At 47.6% G+C, this 14,018-nt stretch overlaps 15 non-coding genes across 15 annotated transcripts; 13 read left to right on the forward strand and 2 right to left on the reverse strand.

Moving 5' to 3' along the window:
- The first annotated feature begins 632 nt into the window (after nt 1–632).
- Nucleotides 633–705, forward strand: trnav-aac (transfer RNA valine (anticodon AAC)). Its single transcript has one exon. It is a non-coding gene; the product is annotated as a tRNA-Val (tRNA).
- A 1,384-nt stretch (nt 706–2,089) lies between these two features.
- On the forward strand, nt 2,090–2,162 carry trnav-aac (transfer RNA valine (anticodon AAC)). The gene has a single exon. It is a non-coding gene; the product is annotated as a tRNA-Val (tRNA).
- A 637-nt stretch (nt 2,163–2,799) lies between these two features.
- On the forward strand, nt 2,800–2,872 carry trnav-cac (transfer RNA valine (anticodon CAC)). Its single transcript has one exon. It is a non-coding gene; the product is annotated as a tRNA-Val (tRNA).
- A 646-nt stretch (nt 2,873–3,518) lies between these two features.
- trnav-cac (transfer RNA valine (anticodon CAC)) lies at nt 3,519–3,591 on the forward strand. Its single transcript has one exon. It is a non-coding gene; the product is annotated as a tRNA-Val (tRNA).
- Nucleotides 3,592–4,237: 646 nt separating this feature from the next.
- Nucleotides 4,238–4,310, forward strand: trnav-cac (transfer RNA valine (anticodon CAC)). The gene has a single exon. It is a non-coding gene; the product is annotated as a tRNA-Val (tRNA).
- A 646-nt stretch (nt 4,311–4,956) lies between these two features.
- On the forward strand, nt 4,957–5,029 carry trnav-cac (transfer RNA valine (anticodon CAC)). Its single transcript has one exon. It is a non-coding gene; the product is annotated as a tRNA-Val (tRNA).
- A 1,175-nt stretch (nt 5,030–6,204) lies between these two features.
- trnav-aac (transfer RNA valine (anticodon AAC)) lies at nt 6,205–6,277 on the forward strand. Its single transcript has one exon. It is a non-coding gene; the product is annotated as a tRNA-Val (tRNA).
- Nucleotides 6,278–7,325: 1,048 nt separating this feature from the next.
- On the reverse strand, nt 7,326–7,397 carry trnad-guc (transfer RNA aspartic acid (anticodon GUC)). Its single transcript has one exon. It is a non-coding gene; the product is annotated as a tRNA-Asp (tRNA).
- Nucleotides 7,398–7,514: 117 nt separating this feature from the next.
- trnav-aac (transfer RNA valine (anticodon AAC)) lies at nt 7,515–7,587 on the forward strand. Its single transcript has one exon. It is a non-coding gene; the product is annotated as a tRNA-Val (tRNA).
- Nucleotides 7,588–8,837: 1,250 nt separating this feature from the next.
- On the forward strand, nt 8,838–8,910 carry trnav-aac (transfer RNA valine (anticodon AAC)). The gene has a single exon. It is a non-coding gene; the product is annotated as a tRNA-Val (tRNA).
- Nucleotides 8,911–9,556: 646 nt separating this feature from the next.
- Nucleotides 9,557–9,629, forward strand: trnav-cac (transfer RNA valine (anticodon CAC)). The gene has a single exon. It is a non-coding gene; the product is annotated as a tRNA-Val (tRNA).
- A 646-nt stretch (nt 9,630–10,275) lies between these two features.
- Nucleotides 10,276–10,348, forward strand: trnav-cac (transfer RNA valine (anticodon CAC)). The gene has a single exon. It is a non-coding gene; the product is annotated as a tRNA-Val (tRNA).
- A 1,175-nt stretch (nt 10,349–11,523) lies between these two features.
- On the forward strand, nt 11,524–11,596 carry trnav-aac (transfer RNA valine (anticodon AAC)). The gene has a single exon. It is a non-coding gene; the product is annotated as a tRNA-Val (tRNA).
- Nucleotides 11,597–12,644: 1,048 nt separating this feature from the next.
- Nucleotides 12,645–12,716, reverse strand: trnad-guc (transfer RNA aspartic acid (anticodon GUC)). Its single transcript has one exon. It is a non-coding gene; the product is annotated as a tRNA-Asp (tRNA).
- A 117-nt stretch (nt 12,717–12,833) lies between these two features.
- Nucleotides 12,834–12,906, forward strand: trnav-cac (transfer RNA valine (anticodon CAC)). Its single transcript has one exon. It is a non-coding gene; the product is annotated as a tRNA-Val (tRNA).
- Nucleotides 12,907–14,018: the final 1,112 nt, after the last annotated feature.

A 14,018-nucleotide genomic window follows, 5' to 3' on the forward strand; every position in this document is an offset into this window, starting at 1 on the left:
CCGTTTCCTTAATTTTTCCTCCTTCGAGGTACAGAGAGTTAACTTTTCCTCACCTCACCTCAGCTAGAGAGTAGGGCTAGCGTGAAGCACCTTCCTTAGGTGGCAAGTAATGGGACTGTTGGTAGAAAGAATATTTCTCCCCGTCTGGGAATCGATACTCAGGCAACCTCACAATGTTTGGAGCACTGTGTCAACCATGGTGTGGGGTTTGATGATAAGTACAGCTGAGAGGGACTAACATATTCACTGTCACAATGCCAATTTCTCATTTTCTTTTATCTACCATGTAGGAATTTCTCTCCTTGGCCCGTTTCCTTAATTTTTCCTCCTTCGAGGTACAGAGAGTTAACTTTTCCTCACCTCACCTCAGCTAGAGAGTAGGGCTAGTGTGAAGCACCTTCCTTAGGTGGCAAGTAATGGGACTGCTGGTAGAAAGAATAATTCTCCCCGTCTGGGAATCGAAACCCGGTCTTCCGCGTGACAGGCGGAGATACTGTCCACTATACTAACGAGGACTTCTGTGGTGTTACTTTTGGGTTGTGAACGGGCTGATGGTCTGAACCTGAGGAAAGCCTGTCCAACTTCGGGTCGGGTCGACTACCTGACGAATGACCACGAAAAGCCTTTTGTCAGTTTCCGTAGTGTAGTGGTTATCACGTTCGCCTAACACGCGAAAGGTCCCCGGTTCGAGACCGGGCGGAAACAAGTGGTTGTTCTCTTTCTGCTGAGGATAATCTCCTTTGGCGGACATGTCCGCTTGAATGCTAAGTCCTCACGCAGGGACCGCATCTCCGTTTTCACAGGCCTTCAGGTCACCTTTTGTAGCCCAATAGCAATTACCAATGGCATTTTAGGGGACCTGGCTTATATGCAGGAAGTCCATGAAAGTGCCAGGGAGCAATCAAGTGGTAAATGTAATCGCTTCACCCCAACTCCATGCTGGTGTCTCGAGTAGCTAGTCACACTGTTATAGATGACCAGCACACAGAATCGGTAGTCATAGCCAGGATGTCCTTCAAAGCTCGTGTCAAGGTCCAGAAATATTGTCTGTCGCTCTGAGCTTGCTAGGAGTATAACAATCAGACTGTGCCCAGTCCAATACTCAGGCAACCTCACAATGTTTGGAGCACTGTGTCAACCATGGTGTGGGGTTTGATGATAAGTACAGCTGAGAGGGACTAAAAAATTCACTGTCACAATGACAATTTCTCAGCTAGAGAGTAGGGCTAGCGTGAAGCACCTTCCTTAGGTGGCAAGTAATGGGACTGTTGGTAGAAAGAATATTTCTCCCCGTCTGGGAATCGATACTCAGGCAACCTCACAATGTTTGGAGCACTGTGTCAACCATAGTGTGGGGTTTGATGATAAGTACAGCTGAGAGGGACTAACATATTCACTGTCACAATGCCAATTTCTCATTTTCTTTTATCTACCATGTATGAATTTCTCTCCTTGGCCCGTTTCCTTAATTTTTCCTCCTTCGAGGTACAGAGAGTTAACTTTTCCTCACCTCACCTCAGCTAGAGAGTAGGGCTAGCGTGAAGCACCTTCCTTAGGTGGCAAGTAATGGGACTGTTGGTAGAAAGAATATTTCTCCCCGTCTGGGAATCGATACTCAGGCAACCTCACAATGTTTGGAGCACTGTGTCAACCATGGTGTGGGGTTTGATGATAAGTACAGCTGAGAGGGACTAACATATTCACTGTCACAATGCCAATTTCTCATTTTCTTTTATCTACCATGTAGGAATTTCTCTCCTTGGCCCGTTTCCTTAATTTTTCCTCCTTCGAGGTACAGAGAGTTAACTTTTCCTCACCTCACCTCAGCTAGAGAGTAGGGCTAGTGTGAAGCACCTTCCTTAGGTGGCAAGTAATGGGACTGCTGGTAGAAAGAATAATTCTCCCCGTCGGGGAATCGAAACCCGGTCTTCCGCGTGACAGGCGGAGATACTGTCCACTATACTAACGAGGACTTCTGTGGTGTTACTTTTGGGTTGTGAACGGGCTGATGGTCTGAACCTGAGGAAAGCCTGTCCAACTTCGGGTCGGGTCGACTACCTGACGAATGACCACGAAAAGCCTTTTGTCAGTTTCCGTAGTGTAGTGGTTATCACGTTCGCCTAACACGCGAAAGGTCCCCGGTTCGAGACCGGGCGGAAACAAGTGGTTGTTCTCTTTCTGCTGAGGATAATCTCCTTTGGCGGACATGTCCGCTTGAATGCTAAGTCCTCACGCATCTGCCTTTTCACAGGCCTTCAGGTCACCTTTTGTAGCCCAATAGCAATTACCAATGGCATTTTAGGGGACCTGGCTTATATGCAGGAAGTCCATCAAAGTGCCAGGGAGCAATCAAGTGGTAAATGTAATCGCTTCACCCCAACTCCATGCTGGTGTCTCGAGTAGCTAGTCACACTGTTATAGATGACCAGCACACAGAATCGGTAGTCATAGCCAGGATGTCCTTCAAAGCTCGTGTCAAGGTCCAGAAATATTTTCTGTCGCTCTGAGCTTGCTAGGAGTATAACAATCAGACTGTGCCCAGTCCAATACTCAGGCAACCTCACAATGTTTGGAGCACTGTGTCAACCATGGTGTGGGGTTTGATGATAAGTACAGCTGAGAGGGACTAAAAAATTCACTGTCACAATGACAATTTCTCAGCTAGAGAGTAGGGCTAGTGTGAAGCACCTTCCTTTCGTGGCAAGTAATGGGACTGCTGGTAGAAAGACTATTTCTCCCCGTCGGGGAATCGAACCCCGGTCTTCCGCGTGACGAATGACCTCAAGAAGCCTTTCGTCAGTTTCTGTAGTGTAGTGGTTATCACGTTCGCCTCACACGCGAAAGGTCCCCGGTTCGAGACCGGGCGGAAACAAGTGGTGGTTGTCATTCTGCTGAGGATAATCTCCTTTGGCGGACATGTCCGCTTGAATGCTAAGTCCTCATGCAGGGACCGCATCTCCCTTTTCACAGGCCTTCAGGTCACCTTTTGTAGCCCAATAGCAATTACCAATGGCATTTTAGGGGACCTGGCTTATATGCAGGAAGTCCATCAAAGTGCCAGGGAGCAATCAAGTGGTAAATGTAATCGCTTCACCCCAACTCCATGCTGGTGTCTCGAGTAGCTAGTCACACTGTTATAGATGACCAGCACACAGAATCGGTAGTCATAGCCAGGATGTCCTTCAAAGCTCGTGTCAAGGTCCAGAAATATTTTCTGTCGCTCTGAGCTTGCTAGGAGTATAACAATCAGACTGTGCCCAGTCCAATACTCAGGCAACCTCACAATGTTTGGAGCACTGTGTCAACCATGGTGTGGGGTTTGATGATAAGTACAGCTGAGAGGGACTAAAAAATTCACTGTCACAATGACAATTTCTCAGCTAGAGAGTAGGGCTAGTGTGAAGCACCTTCCTTTGGTGGCAAGTAATGGGACTGCTGGTAGAAAGACTATTTCTCCCCGTCGGGGAATCGAACCCCGGTCTTCCGCGAGACGAATGACCTCAAGAAGCCTTTCGTCAGTTTCCGTAGTGTAGTGGTTATCACGTTCGCCTCACACGCGAAAGGTCCCCGGTTCGAGACCGGGCGGAAACAAGTGGTGGTTGTCTTTCTGCTGAGGATAATCTCCTTTGGCGGACATGTCCGCTTGAATGCTAAGTCCTCATGCAGGGACCGCATCTCCCTTTTCACAGGCCTTCAGGTCACCTTTTGTAGCCCAATAGCAATTACCAATGGCATTTTAGGGGACCTGGCTTATATGCAGGAAGTCCATGAAAGTGCCAGGGAGCAATCAAGTGGTAAATGTAATCGCTTCACCCCAACTCCATGCTGGTGTCTCGAGTAGCTAGTCACACTGTTATAGATGACCAGCACACAGAATCGGTAGTCATAGCCAGGATGTCCTTCAAAGCTCGTGTCAAGGTCCAGAAATATTTTCTGTCGCTCTGAGCTTGCTAGGAGTATAACAATCAGACTGTGCCCAGTCCAATACTCAGGCAACCTCACAATGTTTGGAGCACTGTGTCAACCATGGTGTGGGGTTTGATGATAAGTACAGCTGAGAGGGACTAAAAAATTCACTGTCACAATGACAATTTCTCAGCTAGAGAGTAGGGCTAGTGTGAAGCACCTTCCTTTCGTGGCAAGTAATGGGACTGCTGGTAGAAAGACTATTTCTCCCCGTCGGGGAATCGAACCCCGGTCTTCCGCGTGACGAATGACCTCAAGAAGCCTTTCGTCAGTTTCTGTAGTGTAGTGGTTATCACGTTCGCCTCACACGCGAAAGGTCCCCGGTTCGAGACCGGGCGGAAACAAGTGGTGGTTGTCATTCTGCTGAGGATAATCTCCTTTGGCGGACATGTCCGCTTGAATGCTAAGTCCTCATGCAGGGACCGCATCTCCCTTTTCACAGGCCTTCAGGTCACCTTTTGTAGCCCAATAGCAATTACCAATGGCATTTTAGGGGACCTGGCTTATATGCAGGAAGTCCATCAAAGTGCCAGGGAGCAATCAAGTGGTAAATGTAATCGCTTCACCCCAACTCCATGCTGGTGTCTCGAGTAGCTAGTCACACTGTTATAGATGACCAGCACACAGAATCGGTAGTCATAGCCAGGATGTCCTTCAAAGCTCGTGTCAAGGTCCAGAAATATTTTCTGTCGCTCTGAGCTTGCTAGGAGTATAACAATCAGACTGTGCCCAGTCCAATACTCAGGCAACCTCACAATGTTTGGAGCACTGTGTCAACCATGGTGTGGGGTTTGATGATAAGTACAGCTGAGAGGGACTAAAAAATTCACTGTCACAATGACAATTTCTCAGCTAGAGAGTAGGGCTAGTGTGAAGCACCTTCCTTTGGTGGCAAGTAATGGGACTGCTGGTAGAAAGACTATTTCTCCCCGTCGGGGAATCGAACCCCGGTCTTCCGCGAGACGAATGACCTCAAGAAGCCTTTCGTCAGTTTCCGTAGTGTAGTGGTTATCACGTTCGCCTCACACGCGAAAGGTCCCCGGTTCGAGACCGGGCGGAAACAAGTGGTGGTTGTCTTTCTGCTGAGGATAATCTCCTTTGGCGGACATGTCCGCTTGAATGCTAAGTCCTCATGCAGGGACCGCATCTCCCTTTTCACAGGCCTTCAGGTCACCTTTTGTAGCCCAATAGCAATTACCAATGGCATTTTAGGGGACCTGGCTTATATGCAGGAAGTCCATGAAAGTGCCAGGGAGCAATCAAGTGGTAAATGTAATCGCTTCACCCCAACTCCATGCTGGTGTCTCGAGTAGCTAGTCACACTGTTATAGATGACCAGCACACAGAATCGGTAGTCATAGCCAGGATGTCCTTCAAAGCTCGTGTCAAGGTCCAGAAATATTGTCTGTCGCTCTGAGCTTGCTAGGAGTATAACAATCAGACTGTGCCCAGTCCAATACTCAGGCAACCTCACAATGTTTGGAGCACTGTGTCAACCATGGTGTGGGGTTTGATGATAAGTACAGCTGAGAGGGACTAAAAAATTCAGTCACAATGACAATTTCTCATTTTCTTTTATCTACCATGTATGAATTTCTCTCCTTGGCCCGTTTCCTTAATTTTTCCTCCTTCGAGGTACAGAGAGTTAACTTTTCCTCACCTCACCTCAGCTAGAGAGTAGGGCTAGCGTGAAGCACCTTCCTTAGGTGGCAAGTAATGGGACTGCTGGTAGAAAGAATATTTCTCCCCGTCGGGGAATCGATACTCAGGCAACCTCACAATGTTTGGAGCACTGTGTCAACCATGGTGTGGGGTTTGATGATAAGTACAGCTGAGAGGGACTAACATATTCACTGTCACAATGCCAATTTCTCATTTTCTTTTATCTACCATGTAGGAATTTCTCTCCTTGGCCCGTTTCCTTAATTTTTCCTCCTTCGAGGTACAGAGAGTTAACTTTTCCTCACCTCACCTCAGCTAGAGAGTAGGGCTAGTGTGAAGCACCTTCCTTAGGTGGCAAGTAATGGGACTGCTGGTAGAAAGAATAATTTTCCCCGTCGGGAATCGAAACCCGGTCTTCTGCGTGACAGGCGGAGATACTGTCTACTATACTAACGAGGACTTCTGTGGTGTTACTTTTGGGTTGTGAACGGGCTGATGGTCTGAACCTGAGGAAAGCCTGTCCAACTTCGGGTCGGGTCGACTACCTGACGAATGACCACGAAAAGCCTTTTGTCAGTTTCCGTAGTGTAGTGGTTATCACGTTCGCCTAACACGCGAAAGGTCCCCGGTTCGAGACCGGGCGGAAACAAGTGGTTGTTTTCTTTCTGCTGAGGATAATCTCCTTTGGCGGACATGTCCGCTTGAATGCTAAGTCCTCACGCATCTCCCTTTTCACAGGCCTTCAGGTCACCTTTTGTAGCCCAATAGCAATTACCAATGGCATTTTAGGGGACCTGGCTTATATGCAGGAAGTCCATCAAAGTTGAGAGCAAAAGAGGCGCTGGGCATCTCCCGGAGGCAAACCTGGAACCTATGCTCTCATCTGACGACTACATAGCTTTGTGTTAATCTCTCAGAACATATCTGCTTATTGCGGCAGGGAGCAATCAAGTGGTAAATGTAATCGCTCCACCCCAACTCCATGCTGGTGTCTCGAGTAGCTAGTCACACTGTTATAGATGACCAGCACACAGAAACGGTAGTCATAGCCAGGATGTCCTTCAAAGCTCGTGTCGAGGTCCAGAAATATTGTCTGTCGCTCTGAGCTTGCTAGGAGTATAACAATCAGACTGTGCCCAGTCCAATACTCAGGCAACCTCACAATGTTTGGAGCACTGTGTCAACCATGGTGTGGGGTTTGATGATAAGTACAGCTGAGAGGGACTAAAAAATTCACTGTCACAATGACAATTTCTCAGCTAGAGAGTAGGGCTAGCGTGAAGCACCTTCCTTAGGTGGCAAGTAATGGGACTGTTGGTAGAAAGAATATTTGTCCCCGTCTGGGAATCGAGTAATGCAAGTAATGGGACTGTTGGTAGAAAGAATATTTCTCCCCGTCTGGGAATCGATACTCAGGCAACCTCACAATGTTTGGAGCACTGTGTCAACCATGGTGTGGGGTTTGATGATAAGTACAGCTGAGAGGGACTAAAAAATTCACTGTCACAATGACAATTTCTCATTTTCTTTTATCTACCATGTATGAATTTCTCTCCTTGGCCCATTTCCTTAATTTTTCCTCCTTCGAGGTACAGAGAGTTAACTTTTCCTCACCTCACCTCAGCTAGAGAGTAGGGCTAGCGTGAAGCACCTTCCTTAGGTGGCAAGTAGTGGGACTGCTGGTAGAAAGAATATTTCTCCCCGTCGGGGAATCGAACCCCGGTCTTCCGCGTGACAGGCGGAGATACTGTCCACTATACTAACGAGGAATTCTGTGGGGTCACTTTTGGGTTGTGAACGGGCTGATGGTCTTAACCTCAGGAAAGCCTGTCCAACTTCGGGTCGGGTCGACTACCTGACGAATGACCACGAAAAGCCTTTTGTCAGTTTCCGTAGTGTAGTGGTTATCACGTTCGCCTCACACGCGAAAGGTCCCTGGTTCGAGACCGGGCAGAAACAAGTGGTGGTTGTCTTTCTGCTGAGGATAATCTCCTTTGGCGGACATGTCCGCTTGAATGCTAAGTCCTCACGCATCTCCCTTTTCACAGGCCTTCAGGTCACCTTTTGTAGCCCAATAGCAATTACCAATGGCATTTTAGGGGACCTGGCTTATATGCAGGAAGTCCATCAAAGTTGAGAGCAAAAGAGGCGCTGGGCATCTCCCGGAGGCAAACCTGGAACCTATGCTCTCATCTGACGACTACATAGCTTTGTGTTAATCTCTCAGAACATATCTGCTTATTGCGGCAGGAATCAATCAAGTGGTAAATGTAATCGCTCCACCCCAACTCCAAGCTGGTGTCTCGAGTAGCTAGTCACACTGTTATAGATGACCAGCACACAGAAACGGTAGTCATAGCCAGGATGTCCTTCAAAGCTCGTGTCGAGGTCCAGAAATATTGTCTGTCGCTCTGAGCTTGCTAGGAGTATAACAATCAGACTGTGCCCAGTCCAATACTCAGGCAACCTCACAATGTTTGGAGCACTGTGTCAACCATGGTGTGGGGTTTGATGATAAGTACAGCTGAGAGGGACTAAAAAATTCACTGTCACAATGACAATTTCTCAGCTAGAGAGTAGGGCTAGCGTGAAGCACCTTCCTTAGGTGGCAAGTAATGGGACTGTTGGTAGAAAGAATATTTGTCCCCGTCTGGGAATCGAGTAATGCAAGTAATGGGACTGTTGGTAGAAAGAATATTTCTCCCCGTCTGGGAATCGATACTCAGGCAACCTCACAATGTTTGGAGCACTGTGTCAACCATGGTGTGGGGTTTGATGATAAGTACAGCTGAGAGGGACTAAAAAATTCACTGTCACAATGCCAATTTCTCATTTTCTTTTATCTACCATGTATGAATTTCTCTCCTTGGCCCGTTTCCTTAATTTTTCCTCCTTCGAGGTACAGAGAGTTAACTTTTCCTCACCTCAGCTAGAGAGTAGGGCTAGCGTGAAGCACCTTCCTTAGGTGGCAAGTAATGGGACTGCTGATAGAAAGAATATTTCTCCCCGTCTGGGAATCGATACTCAGGCAACCTCACAATGTTTGGAGTACTGTGTCAACCATGGTGTGGGGTTTGATGATAAGTACAGCTGAGAGGGACTAAAATATTCACTGTCACAATGCCAATTTCTCATTTTCTTTTATCTACCATGTATGAATTTCTCTCCTTGGCCCATTTCCTTAATTTTTCACGAAAAGCCTTTTGTCAGTTTCCGTAGTGTAGTGGTTATCACGTTCGCCTAACACGCGAAAGGTCCCCGGTTCTAGACCGGGCGGAAACAAGTGGTTGTTCTCTTTCTGCTGAGGATAATCTCCTTTGGCGGACATGTCCGCTTGAATGCTAAGTCCTCACGCAGGGACCGCATCTCCCTTTTCACAGGCCTTCAGGTCACCTTTTGTAGCCCAATAGCAATTACCAATGGCATTTTAGGGGACCTGGCTTATATGCAGGAAGTCCATGAAAGTGCCAGGGAGCAATCAAGTGGTAAATGTAATCGCTTCACCCCAACTCCATGCTGGTGTCTCGAGTAGCTAGTCACACTGTTATAGATGACCAGCACACAGAATCGGTAGTCATAGCCAGGATGTCCTTCAAAGCTCGTGTCAAGGTCCAGAAATATTTTCTGTCGCTCTGAGCTTGCTAGGAGTATAACAATCAGACTGTGCCCAGTCCAATACTCAGGCAACCTCACAATGTTTGGAGCACTGTGTCAACCATGGTGTGGGGTTTGATGATAAGTACAGCTGAGAGGGACTAAAAAATTCACTGTCACAATGACAATTTCTCAGCTAGAGAGTAGGGCTAGTGTGAAGCACCTTCCTTTCGTGGCAAGTAATGGGACTGCTGGTAGAAAGACTATTTCTCCCCGTCGGGGAATCGAACCCCGGTCTTCCGCGTGACGAATGACCTCAAGAAGCCTTTCGTCAGTTTCTGTAGTGTAGTGGTTATCACGTTCGCCTCACACGCGAAAGGTCCCCGGTTCGAGACCGGGCGGAAACAAGTGGTGGTTGTCATTCTGCTGAGGATAATCTCCTTTGGCGGACATGTCCGCTTGAATGCTAAGTCCTCATGCAGGGACCGCATCTCCCTTTTCACAGGCCTTCAGGTCACCTTTTGTAGCCCAATAGCAATTACCAATGGCATTTTAGGGGACCTGGCTTATATGCAGGAAGTCCATCAAAGTGCCAGGGAGCAATCAAGTGGTAAATGTAATCGCTTCACCCCAACTCCATGCTGGTGTCTCGAGTAGCTAGTCACACTGTTATAGATGACCAGCACACAGAATCGGTAGTCATAGCCAGGATGTCCTTCAAAGCTCGTGTCAAGGTCCAGAAATATTTTCTGTCGCTCTGAGCTTGCTAGGAGTATAACAATCAGACTGTGCCCAGTCCAATACTCAGGCAACCTCACAATGTTTGGAGCACTGTGTCAACCATGGTGTGGGGTTTGATGATAAGTACAGCTGAGAGGGACTAAAAAATTCACTGTCACAATGACAATTTCTCAGCTAGAGAGTAGGGCTAGTGTGAAGCACCTTCCTTTGGTGGCAAGTAATGGGACTGCTGGTAGAAAGACTATTTCTCCCCGTCGGGGAATCGAACCCCGGTCTTCCGCGAGACGAATGACCTCAAGAAGCCTTTCGTCAGTTTCCGTAGTGTAGTGGTTATCACGTTCGCCTCACACGCGAAAGGTCCCCGGTTCGAGACCGGGCGGAAACAAGTGGTGGTTGTCTTTCTGCTGAGGATAATCTCCTTTGGCGGACATGTCCGCTTGAATGCTAAGTCCTCATGCAGGGACCGCATCTCCCTTTTCACAGGCCTTCAGGTCACCTTTTGTAGCCCAATAGCAATTACCAATGGCATTTTAGGGGACCTGGCTTATATGCAGGAAGTCCATGAAAGTGCCAGGGAGCAATCAAGTGGTAAATGTAATCGCTTCACCCCAACTCCATGCTGGTGTCTCGAGTAGCTAGTCACACTGTTATAGATGACCAGCACACAGAATCGGTAGTCATAGCCAGGATGTCCTTCAAAGCTCGTGTCAAGGTCCAGAAATATTGTCTGTCGCTCTGAGCTTGCTAGGAGTATAACAATCAGACTGTGCCCAGTCCAATACTCAGGCAACCTCACAATGTTTGGAGCACTGTGTCAACCATGGTGTGGGGTTTGATGATAAGTACAGCTGAGAGGGACTAAAAAATTCAGTCACAATGACAATTTCTCATTTTCTTTTATCTACCATGTATGAATTTCTCTCCTTGGCCCGTTTCCTTAATTTTTCCTCCTTCGAGGTACAGAGAGTTAACTTTTCCTCACCTCACCTCAGCTAGAGAGTAGGGCTAGCGTGAAGCACCTTCCTTAGGTGGCAAGTAATGGGACTGCTGGTAGAAAGAATATTTCTCCCCGTCGGGGAATCGATACTCAGGCAACCTCACAATGTTTGGAGCACTGTGTCAACCATGGTGTGGGGTTTGATGATAAGTACAGCTGAGAGGGACTAACATATTCACTGTCACAATGCCAATTTCTCATTTTCTTTTATCTACCATGTAGGAATTTCTCTCCTTGGCCCGTTTCCTTAATTTTTCCTCCTTCGAGGTACAGAGAGTTAACTTTTCCTCACCTCACCTCAGCTAGAGAGTAGGGCTAGTGTGAAGCACCTTCCTTAGGTGGCAAGTAATGGGACTGCTGGTAGAAAGAATAATTTTCCCCGTCGGGAATCGAAACCCGGTCTTCTGCGTGACAGGCGGAGATACTGTCTACTATACTAACGAGGACTTCTGTGGTGTTACTTTTGGGTTGTGAACGGGCTGATGGTCTGAACCTGAGGAAAGCCTGTCCAACTTCGGGTCGGGTCGACTACCTGACGAATGACCACGAAAAGCCTTTTGTCAGTTTCCGTAGTGTAGTGGTTATCACGTTCGCCTAACACGCGAAAGGTCCCCGGTTCGAGACCGGGCGGAAACAAGTGGTTGTTTTCTTTCTGCTGAGGATAATCTCCTTTGGCGGACATGTCCGCTTGAATGCTAAGTCCTCACGCATCTCCCTTTTCACAGGCCTTCAGGTCACCTTTTGTAGCCCAATAGCAATTACCAATGGCATTTTAGGGGACCTGGCTTATATGCAGGAAGTCCATCAAAGTTGAGAGCAAAAGAGGCGCTGGGCATCTCCCGGAGGCAAACCTGGAACCTATGCTCTCATCTGACGACTACATAGCTTTGTGTTAATCTCTCAGAACATATCTGCTTATTGCGGCAGGGAGCAATCAAGTGGTAAATGTAATCGCTCCACCCCAACTCCATGCTGGTGTCTCGAGTAGCTAGTCACACTGTTATAGATGACCAGCACACAGAAACGGTAGTCATAGCCAGGATGTCCTTCAAAGCTCGTGTCGAGGTCCAGAAATATTGTCTGTCGCTCTGAGCTTGCTAGGAGTATAACAATCAGACTGTGCCCAGTCCAATACTCAGGCAACCTCACAATGTTTGGAGCACTGTGTCAACCATGGTGTGGGGTTTGATGATAAGTACAGCTGAGAGGGACTAAAAAATTCACTGTCACAATGACAATTTCTCAGCTAGAGAGTAGGGCTAGCGTGAAGCACCTTCCTTAGGTGGCAAGTAATGGGACTGTTGGTAGAAAGAATATTTGTCCCCGTCTGGGAATCGAGTAATGCAAGTAATGGGACTGTTGGTAGAAAGAATATTTCTCCCCGTCTGGGAATCGATACTCAGGCAACCTCACAATGTTTGGAGCACTGTGTCAACCATGGTGTGGGGTTTGATGATAAGTACAGCTGAGAGGGACTAAAAAATTCACTGTCACAATGACAATTTCTCATTTTCTTTTATCTACCATGTATGAATTTCTCTCCTTGGCCCATTTCCTTAATTTTTCCTCCTTCGAGGTACAGAGAGTTAACTTTTCCTCACCTCACCTCAGCTAGAGAGTAGGGCTAGCGTGAAGCACCTTCCTTAGGTGGCAAGTAGTGGGACTGCTGGTAGAAAGAATATTTCTCCCCGTCGGGGAATCGAACCCCGGTCTTCCGCGTGACAGGCGGAGATACTGTCCACTATACTAACGAGGAATTCTGTGGGGTCACTTTTGGGTTGTGAACGGGCTGATGGTCTTAACCTCAGGAAAGCCTGTCCAACTTCGGGTCGGGTCGACTACCTGACGAATGACCACGAAAAGCCTTTTGTCAGTTTCCGTAGTGTAGTGGTTATCACGTTCGCCTCACACGCGAAAGGTCCCTGGTTCGAGACCGGGCAGAAACAAGTGGTGGTTGTCTTTCTGCTGAGGATAATCTCCTTTGGCGGACATGTCCGCTTGAATGCTAAGTCCTCACGCATCTCCCTTTTCACAGGCCTTCAGGTCACCTTTTGTAGCCCAATAGCAATTACCAATGGCATTTTAGGGGACCTGGCTTATATGCAGGAAGTCCATCAAAGTTGAGAGCAAAAGAGGCGCTGGGCATCTCCCGGAGGCAAACCTGGAACCTATGCTCTCATCTGACGACTACATAGCTTTGTGTTAATCTCTCAGAACATATCTGCTTATTGCGGCAGGAATCAATCAAGTGGTAAATGTAATCGCTCCACCCCAACTCCAAGCTGGTGTCTCGAGTAGCTAGTCACACTGTTATAGATGACCAGCACACAGAAACGGTAGTCATAGCCAGGATGTCCTTCAAAGCTCGTGTCGAGGTCCAGAAATATTGTCTGTCGCTCTGAGCTTGCTAGGAGTATAACAATCAGACTGTGCCCAGTCCAATACTCAGGCAACCTCACAATGTTTGGAGCACTGTGTCAACCATGGTGTGGGGTTTGATGATAAGTACAGCTGAGAGGGACTAAAAAATTCACTGTCACAATGACAATTTCTCAGCTAGAGAGTAGGGCTAGCGTGAAGCACCTTCCTTAGGTGGCAAGTAATGGGACTGTTGGTAGAAAGAATATTTGTCCCCGTCTGGGAATCGAGTAATGCAAGTAATGGGACTGTTGGTAGAAAGAATATTTCTCCCCGTCTGGGAATCGATACTCAGGCAACCTCACAATGTTTGGAGCACTGTGTCAACCATGGTGTGGGGTTTGATGATAAGTACAGCTGAGAGGGACTAAAAAATTCACTGTCACAATGCCAATTTCTCATTTTCTTTTATCTACCATGTATGAATTTCTCTCCTTGGCCCGTTTCCTTAATTTTTCCTCCTTCGAGGTACAGAGAGTTAACTTTTCCTCACCTCAGCTAGAGAGTAGGGCTAGCGTGAAGCACCTTCCTTAGGTGGCAAGTAATGGGACTGCTGATAGAAAGAATATTTCTCCCCGTCTGGGAATCGATACTCAGGCAACCTCACAATGTTTGGAGTACTGTGTCAACCATGGTGTGG

Source organism: Labrus bergylta, chromosome 13 (genome assembly GCF_963930695.1).
Source record: "Labrus bergylta chromosome 13, fLabBer1.1, whole genome shotgun sequence".
Taxonomy (NCBI): Eukaryota; Metazoa; Chordata; class Actinopteri; order Labriformes; family Labridae; genus Labrus; species Labrus bergylta.